The sequence below is a fragment of the Oenanthe melanoleuca genome, chromosome 1A (assembly GCF_029582105.1).
Source record: "Oenanthe melanoleuca isolate GR-GAL-2019-014 chromosome 1A, OMel1.0, whole genome shotgun sequence".
NCBI classification, from domain to species: Eukaryota; Metazoa; Chordata; class Aves; order Passeriformes; family Muscicapidae; genus Oenanthe; species Oenanthe melanoleuca.
In genome coordinates, this window is record NC_079334.1 from 62479020 (window position 1) to 62501446 (window position 22427).

General features: G+C 41.1%; 1 protein-coding gene across 4 annotated transcripts in view; it reads left to right on the forward strand.

Annotated features, from left to right (window-relative positions):
- Nucleotides 1-3345: 3345 nt before the first annotated feature.
- The window catches only part of GRM3 (glutamate metabotropic receptor 3), a 101573-nt gene continuing 82491 nt past the window's right edge, over nucleotides 3346-22427 (forward strand). The window contains exon 1 of one of the 4 annotated variants that reach the window (XM_056482089.1): nucleotides 3346-4110. The gene's annotated coding sequence lies outside the window, so the exon portion shown is untranslated. The remainder of the gene's footprint in view (nucleotides 4111-22427) is intronic. The other 3 variants (XM_056482086.1, XM_056482087.1, XM_056482088.1) reach the window with 3 other exon arrangements.

Below are 22427 nucleotides of genomic sequence, written 5' to 3' on the forward strand. Positions count from 1 at the left end.
TGAGCCAGTGGGTGTGGGGTTTTGTAGATCCCTGCTTCAACCATGATGAACTTTCTCCTTTGTGTCTCAGGAGACAGAGACTGACATGGCTATGGTGTTGTGAGACACATCCAGACCCCTGTGACTACCACCTTCCAGGGTTTGTACCCTGAGGCTGGCAGGCTCCCATGGTACCATCTCTAGGGGCTTCTGATGTGTGCCCCAAACCAAGAGGTAAGCCAGGACTGGCCTGGGGTGATGACCACAACTGTTAGCTCAGGCAGAGCCACAGAACAGGATCCTGCCCACTCACACATCACTTCCACACAGGAAACAGATGCAGAGCTGTTGGAAATCAGGTGGCAGGGAGCAATTTGCTTGAAAAAGCCTCATTGATCTATGGCCCTGTTCCTGCCCATTTCTGTAAGGTCCCCAGGAAAGGAGGAAAGACCATAAGCCTCATGAATTATTCAGGTAGGCTGGGCCAAATCCATAGACTGGGCTGTACAAGCCCATTTGTAATTTCTCTACTGGTTTTGCAAGCACATTTGAAATTTTTCTAGAGCTTTGCTTTAGTCTTTAATCAGCAAATAACTTGAGTGTGTCCCAAAACAGATGCTTATAGCAAGTTAGGGAACCCTACAAAGTGTTTTGCTGGTACAGTATCTTCCTGTCAAATGTAAAATTGGATAGTTCCCATGTGTACAGTCTTGAAGTTCATGCTAAAATTCTGTGTAAGGAAAAGACATGCATTTGTTTATTTGTGGTGATAAGCCTGTTAATCACATTCATGAGTTTTATAAAAACAAATTCTTCAGCTCATCAAAGCCTTCTGTGAAGTCAATTTGGTGTTATATGAGATCTCAATTTCAAAGGAATTGATCTGTTAACAAGATATAACTAGTGTTTCACTAGCAGATAATTCAAAATTCCTATTTCAGAAAATTCAATTTTGCTTCACCATCTTTGTTTCACAGGCAAAAAAAAAAAAATACATTTTATATTAAAACCCCTTCTTTGAATCCAGGTCATAGACATTTAGGGCTGTTGATTGTTTTCTCCAGGCTGTCCCCTGGCAGGTTACACAGCCTGATTTCTGTGTCTCTCTGTGGGTGTATCTAGTGTAGCATGAGGTGCTCAATTTAGCCTGAAATGAATGGTTTGCCAGTAGCACCCAAACACAGCTCAGCCCAGAGCTTCAGTGAGATCTTTGTGTTGCCTTGCACTGTCTCCCTGTGTGTACCTGTAAGCCTGAACATCTGACTGACTGAAAACCCAGGCTCAGTACCCAGCTGCATCTTCAGAACACCCTACATGGATGCACCTGGTGCTATCCCAAAAGAGAGTTGAGGCACAGTTGTGTTCCCTACAAAAATAAACATGGTTTTCCAGAGCCATACACTGAAATGAGGTCTCCAGAATCATGCTTTAGAAAGACAGGGGTAGGTTGTCTTATATGAGACCCTGTTGTGCCAGGAGAACTGGCTGCAGAAAGTGAGAATTAAACCCTTGTGCCTTTTCTTACATCTTTGACTGCTCAGGTTTATTTTCCTGTTTCTCAGTAGCCATGGATCATGTGCAAGTGCAAGTAGGAGCAGTGTTAGGGACTGATATCAGATGCTGCACAGCAGCAGGCATGGATAGGGAGTAAACCATTGGTACCAGTGATGTTTTTTGAAGCACAGAACAAATGACTGGGTCACATCCCCAGTTCTAAGTGACCTACTGCAAATCAGAAAAACCTTCTCAGCCAAATTCCACTTGGTGCCTGTGGTGGCCAATTTCATGCACACTGGGTTTTACATCCCACCCAATGAAAAAGTTACCTTCATACTCACTTTGGGGCATGATTGCTAGGTACAAAGCAATGCAGAATCAGATCCTTCTTTTCACTAGTCTTTCCTGGAAATCAGCCTGCAGGACTGTAAAAAATTGTATTCTGAACCTATCTGTCAAATTGTGCTACGATTCAAAAGATATGAGACTGGTTTTCTCTTCATTCCAGTTTGCCCTTATGTTATAGCAATGTCTCATGTACATTTTGATCCAATCTAAAGTAGGGTAGACCCAAGAGGAACTGCTGCCTTTCATTTTCCTCCCTGCTTAACTTTAGTCCTTAATGAAACAGTTTAACACACACATCTCAGCAAATGTCCTTGGCTTCCAGGAAAGAAAAAGCTCATAAAATTAGCCAAGTAGCTCAAATGTAATGGTAGATCACAAAAGTAAACAGATGTTAAATAACAAAACATAAAATATTACAAAGCAGAAGTGGATTATTTTATTTTGTTTCCTTTAACTTAACTCCTTACTGGAATCGTGGCTGCTGAAACAATAGTGGCCCCATGTGAGCTGCTGGATTGCAGCTCCTGACTGCAGTGTCTCTTTCCCTGGTTTAACTGAGCACTGGGGGAGCTGCCTGGGGTTGAGTCCAAAGGCGCAGGGCAACATTCAGGGAGAAGTAGACAATGGGCTTCTCCCTGTTAAAAAATGAGAAAATCACAGAGTCCCAGCTGGAGCTGTGTGGAAAGGGAGATATTGGGATTTTACAGACACCCTCTCCATACTACACCCAACCAGCAGGAAGCAGCTGCTCACTGTCCCCCATAGCAGAGAATAAGCAATGAAGCCACATATAGCAGCAGCAATGCCCCATGCAGCATGGCTTAAACTCACCCTCTCTGAATGCATCCATCCTCACTGACTCCTACAGCCCACTCACCTCACCAGGTTTAATTCTGTCTTTAGGACCACAGCCTTCTGTTAACACTCCAGCTGATGTAAATCTTTGGTTTTCAAATATATACAAGCCAAAAAGTAGCTTTCTTTTTCCCTTTGCATCCAGCTTTGCTACACCCTGAAGTGATCTTTTCTCAGTAACTATTTTTCTTCTCTCTTCCAATATAGGAGTTAGAATATAGAGAGATATTATAAAGACTATGGATAATACACATACATGTATCTATACAAATGAATATGTGTATATACATATATTTGTGTGCATATATTGGTACATTTTCTTTGTATCAATCTATTTATCCATTCATCCACCCATATATACATACGTACATACACACACAAAAATGCAATCTTTTTCTAGGAGATGTAGAGCAGAAGCAAATTGCTGAAGCCAGCTGGAAGCGAGAAGGCAGGAGGACGGTGATACAACGCCCTGAACTGCTCGGCTCTCCCGCTGCTCTGCGCTCACCCTGCCCGCTCCCGGCTTTTGGAGGATGCGACAAGTCGCAGTGCCGGGGCGCAGCATCCTCGGAGGAGCGCGTGTGTTCCCCCCGCCCCGGCCCCGGCCCCGGCCAATCAGGGCTCTGGGGGAGGGATGCTCGGGCAGGGATGCAGGGTTGCCAGGCTACAGCAGCGTCCCCGTGTCCCGTCCCCCCCAGCCCTGTCCCCCCCGGGGCCGGGCTGCGCTCTGCCCGCGCTGGCGGCGCAGTTAAACAGCCGCGGGGAGCCCGCAGCGTGGGGCTTCTGCCACAGCCCCGCTGCCGGCCGTGCCAGGAGCGATAGCCGGCTCCAGAGTGAGAGCCAGGAGCGCACCCAATGAATAAATGGTAGGGGAAAGGCTCAGCCGGCCCCTGCGCGCAGCGCCGAGCGCCGGGGGAGGCGGTCTGCGAACGCCAGCCAGCTCCCACTCCCTGTCTTTGCAACTCTAGGTCGCCTCCTAATTTAAAGCTTTGCACCAATCCCCTTTGCCCGGAGAGGAGAGGAAATCTAGAAAGATGCCAAGCAGCGAGAAGGGACCCCAATTCACGGCGCCGGTCCCAGGCGCTGCCGGGCTGAGCAGAGCCAAAGTTGGCCAGAGGAACGGGAAGCGGGTTCTCCAGAGGAGAGGGGAAAGGAAGGGGATCATCGCTTGGTGATCACCACCTCTCCGTCCCGTTGTCCCCCTCTTCTCCTTCCCTCACAGCTTACCTCTGACCACTTAGGAGGCCTTGATGAGTTTCCATCGGGATCCGATCCAAGGTGGGGGGGAGGAAGGGTGATTGTTCCCGGAGGAAGCGGCTCCCACAAGTTTGGGGGTGAGACTCCCCGGTGGATGTTTAAGGAGCGCATCGGGAGGCCCGCGATGCCCGGGGGCAGCTGGAGACCCTCAGCAGGACCTGTCCTCATTGCACGGTAAGAAGCTGGGCGCCGTTATCCCGCGCCCTGCTCCCTGCATCCCACATCCCCGTCTCTGCATCCTGCGTCTCCAATTCGCGCATCCCGGTCCACACATCCCCGGATCCCGCATCTCCTCTCATCCCACTCCTTGCATCCCACACCCTGCAGCCCGGATCCCTGCATCCCGGGTCCCTGCAGCCCACCTCCGCCCCGTTCTGCCCTCCGGACCAGGCGCAGCCGCTGCCCGGGGCTTGCGGGTTGTGCAGCCAGGAAAAAGTTTAGAGCGGCGAATTGCGAAGAGGTTTCCTGACGGGATTCGGGGGGCAGGAGAAAAGGGGAAGGGGGGAGCAGGAGGAGAACTAGGGCTTTTACACTTGCAGAGGAAGGGTAGGGCTCAGGGGCATCCCTGTAGTCGACAGATGGGCGTGGGGGGGGGGCGTTATTTGCAGAAAGGAGCTGTGTCCAGATGTTGCCCAGAGGTTCCTGCTCCCACAGGCTTTGGGGGTAAGGGATGAGTTTTTAAAATTGCTATCCTATGCCCTTCCTTAACCTGGGGTAGAAAGAGCCAAGCCAGCAGCTGGGAAAGCTGTGCTGAGTGCCCAGCTCATCTCCCTGGATCTGCTGCTGGAAGAGAGGGGGAGAAAGATGGGGAACCTTAAAGAAATTGGAAGTGCTTTGCTCCTCTGGGAATATCTCCCCTATAGGGACTTGGCTACCTCCAGGATCCTAAAATTGGATTATTTCTGAAAGGAAGGAAAGATTAGCAGGGATGATACAGCCATTGTAACTCTTCCTCATGTACATACCTGCCCACAAACCTGTGTGTCCATGTGAGTACACAGCCAGCTGTGCAGGTGTGTGTGTGCTTCAGGCACCCTGTGCCTGGGGATGTGCCTTGCCCATGTCCCCGTGTGTCTGGGTGTGCAGGTGTGTGTATCTGTGCTTATGGGTTTGCTTGGATGCATGTGGGTGTTTTATACGTGCAGATTCATAGGAATGTGGTTTTTATTCCTGGACAGTGTTTATCTAACCCTCTGTAGACCTAGAGGTGTGTGGGTTCGTGCCTTCCTCTGTGTGTGTGCCAGCCACAGGATCTGCTGGGACACGTGGGTGTGAGAAAGTGCATCTCTGTGTCAGTGTATAGCTAGGATTTGGGGGGAGAGAGTTGGATTTTGGGGGCTTTATCCCTCACATTATCACACTGTTTCAATGGATCATTTTATGTAGCCATCCCTGTATTTCAGCAATCTTGACAAAACTCAAGCAATTAATGAAAAACTAGACAGGCATCTCACCAATACTGCATTGAACTGAACTAAGGATTTGCTGGTAGTTTGTGAGTTTTGTGGCTTCTTCTCAGTTTATGCCACCTGCTGAAGATTATTTTAGTTCTTTATTTTGTTGTTGCTGTTTTGCTTTTTTTTTTTTTTTAATCAGTTAAATCAGCCTTTAAAAACACTCCATTGGAAGGCTGTGAAACAGAACAGCCTGGGACACAGACTGGTACCTATTTCAGCTTGCATATGTCTCATGTTGATTAAATATTCATGAAAACAATTTGAAAATCACACAACCCACCTGATCAAATACATATTTTAGGAAAATTATGGTTTTCATTTTCTTGAAATGCATCTAAATCATGATGACTTCTGCTATTATTTATGCTGATAAATTAATTATAAGAAAAGGTAATTTCTCCAGTTATATTGGGAAAAATTGCACATTAAGCTAATTTGATTCATAATTAAGGTAATAGAAAATTTACACTTCTGTAATGTTCAACCTTTGAATGAAATCAGTAACAATTCATGCAAATCCATTTTAATGAACTGATTATTTGAAGAGCAATGCAAGTTAATTTTCCTCTACTAGAATATTTCATACTTTAAGTTCTGTGAGTTTTTCTTGTTTGTTTGTTTGTTTGTTAGGGGTTTGTTTTAAGAATAATGCTGTCCACTACTCTCAGTATTTCTAGAGCCCTCTTTTATATATAAAATATAAAACACTCCAAAATAGACAACATATTAGTTGCTCTGTAACTTAAAAACAAGTAAAATGGCATAGGTATGACGTAAATTAAAACTAGACTTTCATCCTGAATCCAGGCTTTTCTAATCACTGTTGATGTTTGCCAGGGTTACTTGTGTTGATGACCTACTTATAAGCTTCTACAAATAAAGGAATAAAGTTTTTTTTTACACAAATGTTGACACCTTGTCTAGGAGTAAGATTCTAATTTTATCATTGAAAGACTGGATCTAAAGCAAGATGCAGGGGTAAAGCATCTTTCTGGATTCAAATAATGTTTTTACAGTTAAATAAATATGACAAAGCAAAGTACTAAATCAGACTGGAAAGCCAAAATAAAATAAATACATTACAAACAATGCTATCATCCAGTTCAGTGGTCTGTGTTACATAAGTGGAGCTGAATTTGGAAATGAAGGCAGTGTAGGGACATGTAGTGGCATTAAAGAAAGAACAATTTGGATGTTTTGTGTGAACACAACTCGCCCATGGCAGTGTCCTACAGAATATAAACTGTGCTGTGGCTCACAGAGTCCTATATAGAATACTCTAATGCATGAAAGACCTATTCCTAATGTTGCTTATGCCAGGGTCAAAGTGCAATTTTACCTTTAAAGCCAGTGGGCTAAATTCTCTGTTTGCCTACCAGTATTCAGGTGTGTCACATGAGGTGTGCACCCACCAGAAGTCTGGTTTAGCAGTGCAATTTGAGAATCCAGCCTCAAGGTTTCACAGGGTGTGATCCTGTCTATGAGGCTGTTAAATTTGCCAACAGCATCCTGCTGAAGGGACTTCATTCTCTGATCAGTTTTTGAAAGCTGTCTCCAAAGTCTAATAAAATTTTATCAGGATTGTTGCACCTTGTTTGCTCCAACTTGTTGTACTATAGTTATTGATCAGTTAGTACAAATTTTTGTCATTGGTAAAGTCACTCTCAGGATGCCACAGAACACCACCAAGGTGTTTGACCCTCTCCAGGGTCAGACAGCATTACTGTGTGGGAATGTGTATAACTATGGAAAGCTACATTAGCTCTTGTGAAGTTGATGTAATATTGACTGTTGGGGCACTTTTCTGCTTATTGGCATAAAAATGAGAGCTGGTTTAAAGCTTAATCAAGAACTTAGTCCAGGTCAGAGAGCTAAAGAGAAGATTGTCCTCTTGCTCTCTCCTAGTGTGGAGAATAAATCTGTGCTTTAATCCCTGAGTGGGCTGCATTTGCAATGAAGGAGTATCCACAGCCAACAAAGAGGGAGAATCTGAACCTGGGGTCCAGAGGTGGCAGGAAAGGAGGGCAGTATCCTCCAGTGGTACCATCCTCCTAAATCTCTGCCTGTGACTATTTCTTGCTATGAATTTGGCAAGACAATTTTCAATCTGACAATCCAGCCCTGAACTGACAGAAAAAAAAAACAACTGGAGCACATTTCATTTTATGAAAATAAAGATTGACGGAAAATCCTGAGTTTATTTAGCAGTAGAAGTAAAATGACAAAAGAAAAAAAAATCCTCTAAGGCACAATGATGGCTGGGAATAGCCTCAATGCAATTGTCAGTATTTCCACTGGGACTAAGCCACAGTTCATTGTTAGGAGTGCTTTAACTAATGCAGATTAGTGCAATTTCTTCAGGTCTCTTTCTTCAGGTAAGCCCAGAATGCTCTGTGTGATCTCAATGGATTTGCTGGTTTATCTATTGTCTTAAGAGGTTTTCAGACATTTATTTCAGGGATGTGCAGATTTTCAAAAATACTGCAAGAAATATACTGTCTTGTTTCTATTGTTTCCAGCTGCCTTTTAAGAGTAATGCAGCAAATTTTCATGGGGGGTAAATCCCTGTGAATCTATCAAAGTCAAAAAGAAAAGAAGTTACAAGAGCTACAGCAGTTTATATTAAAAAATGGCTTTAGAACTATGTTGCTTTTATCTGATATTGATCCTCTCAAATATAAAATTATGTAGTTGGAACAATTATCATGTTGGTTTTCATAGCTATGCTGAGATTATGGGAGTATTTACATAGTCAGCAATGATACTGCTTGTGTAGGAACATATGGGTTCTTCATGTAAATCAACAGGCTTTCCCAAAAATGTAAGAATCAGGTTAGCAGTTTTTCCAAACTGTCCAAGACCCAACATTTGCATGTGCAAAAGCATGGCCTTAACCCCAGTTACTGAGGCAGCCTTCCCTGAAAGTCTGGCAAGTGGCTTGGACTTGGTGGCACTGATGACCTGACCTTTCCCAGTGCATCCAAAGGGATGCAGCATGATCCCCAAGAACATAAACTAGATCAAATATGCACCAAGCAAGGTGTGTAGAGAGGGAATTGCTGATAAACTTTTCGGTGGATGCTGTCAGACCTTGAAATTCTCCATTAGGAAAAGTGAATAGAGAAAGGAAAAAAGTTGTGAAAACAAAAAAAAAAAAAAAAAGATTGAGGAAAATATCTCTGTACAAGACAAAATGGGAGAAATAAAGGGAAGAAAATTGCTTGATAAAAAAGGGAAAAAAACATCAGTAGAGATACTCAAATGACTATTCAAGCTGGAAAAAAAGTAAATTAAATGATAAGACTATTGTGGGAAGAAGAGATTTTAAGTCAGATGAAGGTGGTGAAGTCAATGGAGACATTGTCAAACTCCAGAGGAAAACTGAGCAAGTCTACACAAGAGAGAAGTCAAAAGCTAAGTGGATGGCCACAAAGTCAGCAAATTCATAGGACAGAGCTGTATTAGGAGAAATAATGGGATAATTGGTTTTTGTGTGAAGAAGGATGAACGTGCTAGTTTAGAGTACCCTTTAAGGAACAGGGTACCTAAAAGAAGGGGTGCTGAATAGGGGAGGTAGAGTATGCCAGTGAGAAGAAACAAAAATGATCTTGAGAAAACGAGAAGTGCTTGAGGAGAGAACAAAGGGAAGAATAAAATAGGGAAGCAAAATGAAAGGATTGGGACTGGCATGACATCAGAGGAAAAACACTGACAAAGGCTGGGAGAAGGGATTGACAGAAGGAAAAAAAAAAGGAAGGAAAAGAGTATCAAAGGATGTGGGAGGTACAGAAAAGTCACCTCCCACTGGTACAGAGAAGGAGCTGGGCCTGGGGTTGCCAGGAGAAAAGAGCTGAAGGGAACCTGAAAAGTGAGAAAAATCTTTGTCTAGAACATGACATGCTGGTGGAAGACAGAGAGAAATAAAAAGGTGCAGAATATAGAGCCTGACAGCACCCTCAGCTGAGAAATAGAGTAAAAAACTTCAACATTAGCTTCCACTCCCATGGAACAAGCCCACACACAAACCAGGGACAATTTCTGTGTTACCTAAATTCTGTGTCTGGAGAAGGGACACAAGGACATGCCTGCATGCCCTGGGCTCTGCACAGCCTCAGCTCTGTGGGCTGTGCTGGCTGGGACTCCAAGGGCATGCTGTAGAGCTGGCACAGACCCTGCCCTGCCCTGCCCTGTGAGGAGGATGCTGCAGGCAGCTCCCCCTGCCTGGCATCCAGCACAGTGGGATTCTTCTCTGGAATCAGCCCTGCAGAGGTTGGCTGAGATAAGTGGGCAGCAAGGGGCTGTCTGATTTTACTGAGAGATTCTAAACCTCTTCAAAATTAATGTGTCAGATGCCAAATCTAACACTAAAGGGACATTGCAACAGGCTCTGAATGCTGTGTGGTCAAACCATTCTGAGGTGTAGGATCAGGACACCATTTGAAACTCTTACAAAATATTGTTTCACACCTAAATTCCTAAAATTTATCCCTAAATATATTCCTAAATTTTTTCAGCCCTCAAAGTTCCTAAATATTGTTCCATCAGTGGTGTGACTCCCTGCTGCACAGACATGTAATAGTAGGGCTGGTACAGAAATTGTCTCTGCTGTAGGAATGGAGGTTTTCCCTGGTGAGGAAAGAAGTCCTATAGAAAGCAAATTTAGGGTTCTCTGAGAGGCTCCTAGACCAGTATTGACCTTGTTGACCTTGAGCAGTTAAAAGTGCAGCTCACCACATCAGGATGGGTGTCTATTTTCTATTTTCCATATCACAGCTGTGATTAAGTCTCCTTAGATCCCAAACTGTCCCCAACCAGGTCTCCACCATGGGGCACCTGCAGCTGTGCTTGAGAGAACATTTCTACATGTGTGTTTTGTAAGAGATTTTTGGCTGAGGTATTTTTGGATACAGTACTTGCTGCCTAGCAATTTCTATATTGCTTTGTAGTCATTAGATATTATATTGTTATTATTAATTTAATTCACACTGGTTGCACCATAGAGTGAAGAAATTATCAGGAAAGCATGAGAAGACATGCTCTGCTAGTGTTTAAAAATATTACATTTGTAATGCTTAGGAGAAATTGGCTGCCCTACTGTTAGACTCACATAGCAAGAAATGTGACAAAAAACAAGAAACAAATTTTAGGGAGGATTCTAGAACCCATAGAATGATTAATTTTCCCCTTTCATTTATCTATTCTATTTATCTATTTATTTATCTATCTATTTGTCTTTCATTTATCTATCTATTCTATTATTTCTCATCATAAAATATGTGTCATCACGTATTTTTATGACAAGAGAAAGCTGATAAATAGACAAAAGGATGGAGAAAAAAGAAAGATAAAAATATTATACAGTAACACATGTAGGGTTCCGTGCTGAGATATTAAAATAATATGCATGGATCAGCTCATGTGACTAGGAAATGTCAAAAGTTATCTTTCTCTGCAAGACCATTTAAAAATTGATATTTTATGTAAAAATATAATTGGTTTTGCCATGACAAATCAGTTTTCAAGAAGCTTCCATATAGTTTTTGGTGAGATTATATGTGTATTTGATTGTTGAGTGTCACCAGTCAAGAATATGACTATGGACTTCTTTGCTTTATATCACCTTTTTTCATAGATTTTAATGGCCTTTTTACAAACCTTTAGTCAGTCAGAAAGACATTCTTCACTACGTGTCAACTGAAACTGCATTTGATTCCATTGTAAAACTTCCAGAAGTTTCTCTAATACCACAAATTAAATGTCTTGATTTTACCTTTGCAGCAATTCGTAGTATTTAACTCTGCCTTGCAAAAAGCAGGGGAGAAAAACACCCACATCAGGCATCAATGTATTAATATTGGATTAAATCTTGGCAAAATTGTGTGAAAAGGATTCCTTACAACACCAAATAAACCTTACAGTTTGTTATTTGCATAGAGACTATTAAATTTCTTGTTTTCCTTGTTATGAAATACGTGTCCATAAAACAATATTTTACTAGAAAATTTACAAAGTTTATAGGAATCTTCTTAGATATTTCCCAAACACTGTAAGAACACACAAAAGAACACTTGTTAAATCTCTCTTGCAAGCATTTCTTTGTATTCCTTTGGGATCTCTTAATTGTGCTGCTCATTTTGCTCCTTGCAGCCACCATGGCTTTAGAAGAGAGCTGGCAATAACAGAGATCAGCAGACAATGCCTTTTATTAAACAGGTGCAAGTTCATCCTACACTGATGGATGGTCAGGTTGAGTTATCAGGCAGAAGTTGAGGAAAAGGAAGCAATTGTATGAGCAGCACTCAAGTCTGTTTTAGCCAAATACTCCTAAACCATTCTGCTCAGGTTGCTTTATCAGTATCACAAAATACATTTACCTAAAAAAAAAAAAAAAAAAAAAAAAAAGAAAAAAGGCATTTACTTCATAACCAAAAAAAGAAATAAACAGTCTACCTCAGATCTTAAAAGCAGAATAAACCCCACTGCTGTTCCAACAAAAGCAACATTCAGCCCATGTCTTTTTTGTCCATTGTCATTGTAGCTGTCATAAGGTGCATTTACATATGGCCAATCCCACAGCTGATTCATTGAGATGATTTTATGGGTGAAAAGGGAACATGACTTAATGGAGTAACTCCAGGAATACAAATAAAATCAGATAACTTTCAGAGAATAATAACTTTCCTTTCTGAAATGGACTTTAGGAGGAGAACAGCTCTGATTAAAGCAATCTTTTCTTCTTCACTCAGAAGTGATCTCTGATTAATTGTGCAGTTTAGCTGAACTTTGCTTTCCTTGGTATCCTAGGAGAAAAGCTCTGCCAGACTGGGAATTTTAACTTGTTTGTAATGTAAACTCAGTATACTGGTGGTGCTTTTTCAACACTCCAGAAACTGCTTGGGAGGAAAAAGAAATAAATAAAAAGGCTTTGATCCTCTGAGCAAACAAAGAGGGGAGAAGGAGGTTAAAAGAACCATCATTTGTTAAAGGCAAGGAAAATGTGGGAAAGGTGTTCCTATTTTAACAGTTTCAGAGACTGAAAAACTCTTGGAAATATCAGACACTTCAACAGCATTAGAGGCTTCTGATGAATAAGGTTTGATGCTTTATTTTTATTGTGTCATTGACATTTTTGAGGTTTCTAAGGATTATGAAATTCTCAATAATATCAGTCACCTAGACAAGATTTTTTTTCCCAGAAGCAGCTATCCAGGACAAAGCTTAGTGATTAATGCTATTACCTTGAGTATCAAGCTCAGATAAACATATCCCCAGTGGCATTATTCAGTATGAAGAAAAGATGAGTTTAGTCTGGAGTTAACATCAGGTCCTGGGAGCTGAGATTTAATTTGTGTATCAGGTTTTTGGCCAAAGGTTGGAATGTAAATTGAAGCTTGCAGCAGCAAGGAGTGTGACCCAGCCATGCCCTGTTGGCTGCTTTTCTCTGGGAGATGCTCCCACTCCCTAAAATGTAGGTATTTTGGCCAGTAGGTAAGATGAACTCAAGTCTTACATTACTTCTACTTACCTGCCTGTCTATTCCACTTTTTTTTAAGGAAGGAAGCAGACAAATAGTTGCATTTAGACCTAACTACCTTAAATCAATGTCCAGGGAGCAGCTGCAGAGTAATAGGGTTTCTTAGTCCCTGTGATTTCCTGGCAAGGGCACAAGGTTCCAATTAGAACTTATCCTGAGAGAGTGCAGTGTCCATTAGGGTAGAAATGGATGGAAAGGAGCCCTTTTTATGTGAGACTCTTCATTTTCAAAGATTGTACACAACGTTCCCTTTGCCTGAATGCAGCATTTATAGTTCCACAGATAATGACACCAGTAAGGACCTTATCTGATCCATCTCCCCCTCCAAAGGTGGCATAAACTGTCTTTAGGTCTTTATTAACTAATACTTGTTGAATGAGTACCTTAAAATCTGCAATTACAGACATCTCCCAGCCTCCTGCAAAAGTATATATCTTAAGTGCTTCAGTGCTCTTATGGACAGAAGGTCTCCAAAAGTTAAACTAAATCTGACTTTTCACAAGCCTATCACTCTTATCCTCTCTAATATGGAAATTTGAAGCAATTCAGTATCTTCTTTTCCATTCCAGCCTTTTATATTGCAAAGGGATTAGATTTTGGCTGTTTAATGTTCATTTAGGTAATGTTCTCCTCAGTCATCTCCTCCTGACTCAGTGACATAACTGGTTTTCTTTTGATATTTGCTTTTTAAAGTAGCTTGTTTTTCTTGCTGTTTTCCTTTTTGCCTTCTCCAGTAGCTCATCTGGACCCATACCCAAAAGATGAGTACAGACAAGGAAAGGCTTGACTTCCCTTGTCTTGAATTTCTCACAGAAATCCTTTGTATCATTTCTTTCTTCTGTTCTCCAAGCCTCACTCCAGTCAGATTTCACCCAAAGAACCCTCAGGAGCTGCACAGAGCCACAGTGAAGTCCTTGTCCTGTCACATTTCAATTTGCTGTATTTTTTCTTGACTCCTCATGGTCATTCCTTGTTTGCAACCACATCTACCTACAACCCAGTGATTGTCAGCTCTCACATCCACATTAATATTTCAGAAGAAAAATGTTCAAGGCAGTTTGAACAACCTGTTGCTTTGTCTTTGGCAGAAGGGTCTGTGTGGGCTGTGGCTTTTCTTGGCTCAGTCTCTGCTGAGGAGAGGGGATGCTTGGCTGCTGCATTGTCCACCATGTGAAGTGTGCAGGAGCCTTTGCAGAGGGGAAGCTCCAGACCAGCTCCAAGCATGATGAGGGATGCAGAGCTGAGTGATGGATACAGATGTGTGATGGATCATCTGGGGGTTCCAGCTGCAGGCCCATGGGAGGGCAGAAGCTGCTCGTGCTCTCAGCTCATAATCACAGTCAGGTCTCAAATGAGATGTTTGACTTTGCTGCTGCAAAGAGCTCACCTACATCAAGCCTGATGAATGTGGCATTAGGCAAGAATCCAGAGCTTCATGACCCTTAGACACACGTTGTGCCTCACTTGTTTAATTTCTCTTCTTTTATTAAGACTCAAACTTTTCCCTGGCCAGTCTAGAATATTTCCCAAAATGTCCAGGAGGTGGATAATGTCAGAGAGGCCCTAATGAAGCTGCCACAGGTACTTGTTCCAAAGGCTCCTTAGAGAACCTTTTACATCTGTTAGGTCCATGCATAAAAGAGTATTAGTTGTTGCTAAAAAAAAAAAAAAAAAAAAAAAAAAAAAGGAAAAAAGAACCTCAGGAAGGAAAAAGTAAAAAGCTTATGTATCTGCAGTAATTCATGGAGCAGCTTAATATTGCAATAAAATGTTTCCTCTAGAATTCAAATTAATTAACATGCTGTTTTAATATATCTCAGTGGATTAAAACACATCCAGTCCAACTCACTTTTTCCTGACCATTAACTTCCAAGCCTTGAATTCCCCCTGAACAGGTAAGAAGCTGCTCTGAAGATTTAACTGGCCTGACTTTGGCACAAGTCCCTTTTCTCTGTCTAACTTGGTCATGTTGGGATAGTTAAATAATCACTCCTTGGGTGCACTGGGTGAAAGGGAAGACTGGTGTCCATGTGAGAGAAATTTTTACATTCTGGGATAGGGAGACACATAGAGGCATATTCAGGCAACCCAGGGATGCATCTGGATGGGTTTTTTTCTTTCCACTTGGCAACCCCAAATACTCATCTGATATGTTGGCTCTTGAACCTAGATCATAATAAATAAATCAAGCACCTAAGATTCACTGTCTGATCATGGTCAGCAGGGCCTGGCATTGTAATGCCACTTATTGAATGGTCAACAGTGTGTTCCTAAGGCCTTAAAAATACAGTTTCCAGGTAGATCCATCTCTATTTAATTGATAGGATTTATCACAGTAGTATTTTAGAGTGCTGCAATTCTTTTGCAACACTTTTTTTAAAGCACCAAGTAATAGGTCCTCTAGTATGTCCCATTTTTGTCCATTCCCATTTATGAGATGGTTTCAATACCAATGATTACAATTAAATACTAATATAAGTAGTTTTCAAAAATAAAAGCACACTTGGAATGATCCATGTTTATCTTTAGAGACTCAGAGCTGCAAAGACAAATGGATTGAGAGGGATTAAACACAAGGCTAATTGTTCATTAGACAACCTAAGACCAATTAAGTGTGCTAATCCATTCAGTATTTTTTCTGCTGTTTCCATTATTATCCATGCCAGAATTATTTTGCATGTATTAATTCACCTATGCTTATTTATTAATTAAAAAAAGCTCTCTTGAATTGCTGGTCGTGCATCCTATAGTCTTTTCTCAAGCAAAACTTCCATGAGAGCAGTAGCAGAAGGACTTCAGGATGTGACTGGAACTCTCTGTACTGCTCTTCTCCTAAAATAAAATGTAAATTCTTTCAATAAGATTAATGTGAGTGCATTCTCCATCTGTATTGATTCCAGATACTCTCCATATTTAATTAAGACATATTTTTCTGCAAAATTATGCATAGTTCTATGCAGTGTTCAATGAAAGTGGTCCAGACTGTACCTGACCAAAAGAATTGACCTAAACTTTATTGCTGATTGCTGACTATTATTATGTATTAGTTTTTTTACATTATTTTGATGTGTAATTGACTATCTGTTTGCCACAGAAGTAGACAGAGAGTTATTGATAGCTAAATTGATTATCATGTCTTCCAAGTTCCAAAAAGTAAATTTTTTTTTTTCTGATCAGTTACACATTAATATTGTCAGATTCTGACTTTCAAAGTAATCCTTGGAGGAAAACAGACTTATCATAAAATTATTCACAAAGATGTCACCACAAATATGGGAAATGAGCCCCAGGCCATGTAGCAGTGCAACAGGAATAGGTTTAAGGTTATAGAAGCTCTGAAGCAGAGCATGACCCAACACCATGGTATCATATTGCTGTGGAAAAAGGAAATTTTCTACTAGGATTAATAAGCAGGAATATTGTCTTCACAATATAGGTTATAAAACTTAATTTCTACTCAACACTAGTAGGGCCACTTTTGGAGTATGGTGTCCAGTTTTCAGAATTATGTTTTAAGAAAGACTATAAATCTCTTGGAGTGCACGGAGTATCAGCATAGAGAATTGTGTGCAACAAATAGACTTGTCACAGGTAAGTAAAAGGCTTAAACTGTCACACAGAAGACTAGACCTCAGGAAAAGCTTTTAATTGTAAGGAATAAGGCAGAATAAACTGCTGGGGAATTGAGGAATTCCTGTTACCAAAGTGTCTAGAAAAAAGTTACCCGAGACATTAGTTAGATAAGACATAAATAAAATTGATCTTGATTTGGGTAATAGCAAAGGAAGATCAAGATCAAACCCTCTTCTTCTCTCAGTGACCTGAACATAATTCAGGGCTCCTGTCCCAGGTCTGTGTTTTGCAAACCTCTGGTGGTGAGGTGCAGCAGAGGCAGTCAGAGCATCACACTCCTCTTGGGGAAGAGAGGGGAAAATGGACAAATTGCAGGAGCAAACAAGGTTCTGCTGCAAGAGAGAGGCAAGCTCTGACATGCAGGGGCAAATCATGTATACAGGGCAAGAATGGATCCCAAGTCTCTGCTTAGTTCACAGGCAGACTCCTTGTGAGTGGTTCAGTGAAGACAGACACATCATGTAAAGACCATGAGCAGTCTCTCATTTTGCTGTAGGGGCTGTGCAGAAACCCCTCTGTGTCTGCAAACCCAAGCATTAAATGAGTTCTAATATTAGGACAACAGAGAAACAAGAAAGGAAGGAGCAGCATGACTGGTGCTGTCAGCTTTAAAGTCCACTCTGCATGTTCACAGGCTTTGATACCCTGCACACTGTACAAGGCTGGAAACTTGTGTGGCTTTGGAATATTTGCATAAGGAAATGAATGCAGTAAATCTGTTGACGTCGTCAATGCAGAAGTTCTGTAACTCTGAAGCTTTCTGCACTGCAGTGATGATTATGAAACTAGTAGGTAGTTTATGTTATTAACTCAAGGCATCATCTTTAATAAATACTCATAAAACACATCAGCAAAAGCACAAACTGCAGGAACATGAGTAGGAAATTTGTGATGTGCTCTCTATCACAGATAAATTGTTAACACTGCTGTTCAGTAATTATTTAATCAAAAGCATACTTAGGGAAAATCTGAAATAACAAGAGAGATTTCAATTTTTAGACTAAAAGTTCTATCTTCATGTTAATTACTAAAGCAGGGTTATAGTATATTTTAATAAAACTGTGAGATGGTATTGAAATTCAAATAACTCCTTTGAGGTTTTATGGTTCATACAAAATGCAAAGAAATTCAGACAGAAAAGTTTTTCCAAATTAATAATTCCTTCTTAAAGAGTGATAAAAAATTAGATGTTGTCTTCTAAAAGGACATTATGTTTTGTCATGAGTTTGTGAAAAAATATTCATGTCATGGATAGGAAGGATATATCATGTAAATTACACTCTTTCCTTTCTTTCCTGAAGTTTTTCTTCCATTCAAAAGATACTGTGTCTTTCATCATTCAAGGCCTCTCTGCACTGACCCCAGAGAATACTGAAATATTCCTTTTATCTGTCCTAAATCAGGTGAACAATAAAAAGATATTGATTTTTCAAACAGTATAAATAGTTCACGAATTTATAAAAATTTAATTCATGATTCAGTGGGTCAAATACTAGATTGTGATAAATTAGCAGCAAAAAGTGGAGCTGGACTATGTTACAGCAACTGGCAGTGCTGTTCAATTTGTCAGGAGTGCTTCACTTCCATCATTTAATAGTTTCAAGAGATAATAACATCTGCAGTTTTGGGCTTTCAAAGTCAGCCTCTTCCTTCCCTCACTCTTACTCCAGCAGTAGAGAGGACTTTGCAGCAAAATCTTTGCACTGTAATAAAACATCTCACTTGCCCCTCTCACTGAGAGTGCTGCTGCACTCTGAGCTTGGCCATCACCAGGAGGAAGAGGAGCTGATGGCATGAGACCATGAGTCATGACCTGTCCCAATCCCCCTACTAGTGTAAATCAGTGTAACTGCACTTTACAAGCTCCAAGGACAGAGATAGTCTGTAAATACAGGAAATATAGGGGTTATGCAACATAAATAAAGCCAGAAGAGACAATTCAATCTATCTCCTGCCCCAAAGCAGAGTCAGTATTGTTGTGTCACTCCTGGAAAAAGATTACTTTTTCCTGAAATCTGTGAAGGTAAAGACTACACAACTCTCCCAGACAGCATGTCCCTGTGCCTCAGTACCATTATGACAAGAACATTTTCCCCTAGTGTCTAGCCTAAATATTTATTTTTATGGTTTAAGTTTATTTCTGCTTTAGCTAATGACTGACGCAGAATTTCTTTCATCCCAGTTAATTTCTCACCCTGTGAGCCTGATGCAGCTTTGCTTACAATCTGGTCTGGGCACAACTGTGATGAACCTGAGACTGCTGATTGGATTTGGGAAACTGTGAGTCCCAGACCAGTGTATCTATGCCTTCTCTAGTGGTCTGAAACTGGCACACTTCTCAGTCTGAGAGATCTTCCAGTCTGCTGACTTGGCCATCAAGCCATGAAACATTCATTGCCTCTGGAAAGATTCAAAGTGATGCTCCTGAAAAAAACAGAGTCCAATGATTGTTTCTTTTCCTTTGTCACCTTTTACAGGAACATTCTGTTAGGGTTTTTAACATAAGAAATAGATACAAAGATATGGTTTAGACTCTGTGATTAGTACAAAGGAAAGCACTGTCTCATCAGAGGGATAATGCTTTCTTTCTAAGTTGTAGCATCTCTAATCTTATGCTCTTTAGTGAGAGCAAACATCAGCCTGTGCATTAAATGTTTTTAAATGGCATTGAGTTTTTGTTGGTGATGGTTCCAACTAATGCTTCACATTATTATCTCTTATGCTCATTAACAGGAATGTTTAGTTTCTATCAAAGTAAAGGACTTAGTGTTAGGTGAAGAAAACAGCATTGGTTTGAAAATAAAATAGAGTATAAGTAAAAGACAGAGCTATTGCTGGTGAAAAGGCTTTGATGAAGACAGTATTGAGAATGTCAGAAATGTCTTCTTCTCTGGTAATTTCTTCTCTATTAATGGCCTATTCTGCTATGATCAATAAAAACTCCTTCCAGGGTCACAGTTCTTCCCAAGCTGATTATTGCAAGGAAAACAAATTGGTTCAAAGCCTTTCCTGAGTAAACAGCTACTGATAACACTTTATCCTCCGTGTTCATTGCTCTTCCCTAGGCCTTGGTCTTCTCCAGCAAAGCAGCTGGAGACAGCAGCCTTGGCCAAACCTCAGGCTGGGGCATTTCCACAATGGTTTCCAAAATGCCACACTGTGGCCTTTTCCTGGTCCCTGCTCACCCTCACTTGGTACCAAGGTCAATTCACTTCCCTTCTTCTGAGATGGAGGGATGGAGCTTGCCACTGTCTGGTGGTCGGAGGTATGTTTAGACTTTTCCAAGGCTCTTGTCCTCATTGCTGATGATCAGCCATGCTCTAGGGCCTGGAGCTCTTCCTCTGCTTGTTTAATCCTCCCTTTCCACAATGATGTCCTTCTGATGTTTCTAAGCCACTTTCCTCCCTGAAGTTTTCCAAGAGCCTTCAGCGGACAGATTGCCTAGCAAGCTCCTTTTTGCCTCCTGCATTTTAGGAGATGGTCCTCTTGAATTTCTAAGACCCTTGCTGACTTTTTCAGACTGGCATCAGGCAAGAATAACTGAAATTACAAAACAGGGTTATTTTCTCAGCACAGGCACATTCTTCTGGAGTAAAATTGCAATTTCTCAGAGGGCCTTTGGGCCTGTAGAGAGTATAATAGGATCTGGATTGGTGCCTGGCACGTAGGCAGTGATCTCCTCCTCTTGCCCACAAACCTCCTGCTGTCTGCAGACTGAGGATCTTGTGTCCCAAGCCCGTGAGGTCAAGTGTTTCTCCAGCCCAACCAAGTGTGTGGAGAGCAACTGCAAAGGCTTAGCTGGTTTTTCAACTATGTTTTGTCTCTGGGTCTCTAGTATCATTAGTTTTCCTGGCTAACTCCTTGCAGTTAACCAAATACTTGCATCTCATCTTAGACACTTCAGACTTACACCACACAAAAACCTTTCCTAAGCAGGCAAGTAATTCTTTCCACTTCCAGTCAAATGAATGGATTTATATTGGAGACTTTTGCTTGTGATTAATACCAGCAGTGAAAGTAATACTTAATTTGTCTCATGTCCCTCTAGAAAACCAAAACTGTCTTGACTCCCACTCAGATGTCTGGAAGAACAAGAATCTCTCATCATTGTCCCTTCTATAAGACAATCTTGCTTTCCCCAGTTCAGAAAAAGCTTGCAAATTTTAGGGGATGGGGGTGTTGGGGGAGAAAAGTATTTGTAGTGACTTCTTTTACTTTTTTCTGTGACTACCAAGGAATTGGTGATTCTTTTGGTCATTTCATTCCACAGCCTCATTTTTCCATACAAATTAAGGAAAAGAAGCATTTGAGGGTGGGATTCACCTTGGCAGACATAACCTGAAGCCACAGTGTGGAGGTCTACATCATTGGAAAATCATATTTCATAATAAAAACAAAGCATTACACTTCAGGAGGGATTCAACTGGCCTGTTTTAGACATCTAAAACATGTAGGAAGAGATAAATAATGTTCAAAAATATTATTTTGTTGTTGTTGTTTTAATAAAGTGACTTTAAAAGGGCCTTTAATAAGCCAGATCACATGCATGACCATAAATTCTGACTGTTTCATTAAAAGAATCTCACCTAAATGTCTAGTGTGAGAATCCAGCAGTTCAGGCTCAGTTTTATCCATGTTTATCACAGGACTGAAATTTTAGTCATAATTTTATTCATAGCCTGCTCTGTAGCTGAACTCAAACAAGGTGCTATGTCAGCAAGAGAGGAAAACATGGTGCTGCTGGTTTTTTCTCTGGTCCTTGCCAAGCTGTCCTCCCTCATTTATTTCCACAAGAGTCTGCTCTGTGTCTGTTCCAAAAAGAGACGCTTTTTTCTTTGCAACACATAGGAGGGAGGCAAAATGTGTCTGAGATCCCACAATGCCATCTTTATTATTAGGAGATGGGTTTGTCTTGCAAAATGAATTTTCTCTCCCAGACTTCAGAGTTTGCTTTTCCATTGAGGTTTGACTTTTAACACGTGAAAGCAGCAACTTTCTTGTGCTGATGGGGCTCTCCTGCACTGTTATACCTTTGCTTCCTTAAGTGCACACAGATGACCTCTGTCAGAGAATGAATAATGACAGACATGAGCTACAGGACCCTTTGTTTTAACCCAGTGCAAAGAAACTTCCTAAATTCGTAGTGCTAAACTGTTAGTCTCAAAGTGGGAATTAATACAGGGAGGTCTTTTTGCTTGCATTGTACAAGAGGCCAAGCTGGAAATTAGTTATGGCCTCTATACCTTTAAAGTCAGTAGATCTGTGAATTAGTCACCCATAATCTTCAAGGAATGCCAAATTAAAACTGTGTTAAAGTGAGAAAGAAATATATTAGAAAACCTGGCAAGCATTCAAGTCTAAGCTCACTGTTCATCTTGATCTTGTTGATTTGAAAGATTTGCATTTCAGACCTTTCAGAGAACATTAAGTTATTCTTTCAGTCATCTCATAGTGTCAACACACTGGTCCAATATTAAGGTACTCAAAATATGCAAACTCTTCTCAGTTTACATACTATGCATATGTGATAACTTTCATCTTGGTTATAATAAAGACTGAAGCAACAATTTCCTAAGCCAAAAATTTTAACATTCTTAAACTAAAACACTGTTTCCTGTTCACAAAGCTGATTTGGGCTCAGAGCTTCTGTGGTTGGAGTGTGGAGGAGGTTGCACTGCACAAATTAAAGCAAATACATTTCCTTCCAAGTGGTGCTGTCAGAAAGTCACTTCTGCTAGACTCCAGTTCTCATGTAGAGGCATTTGCAGTATCAGAAATACCTGTTCTTCCTCCCCATGTCAAGAGTCCCTGAGACCTCACGTTCCCTAATTTCCTTTTTGAGCACAGATTCCCTGACAGGGTTCACC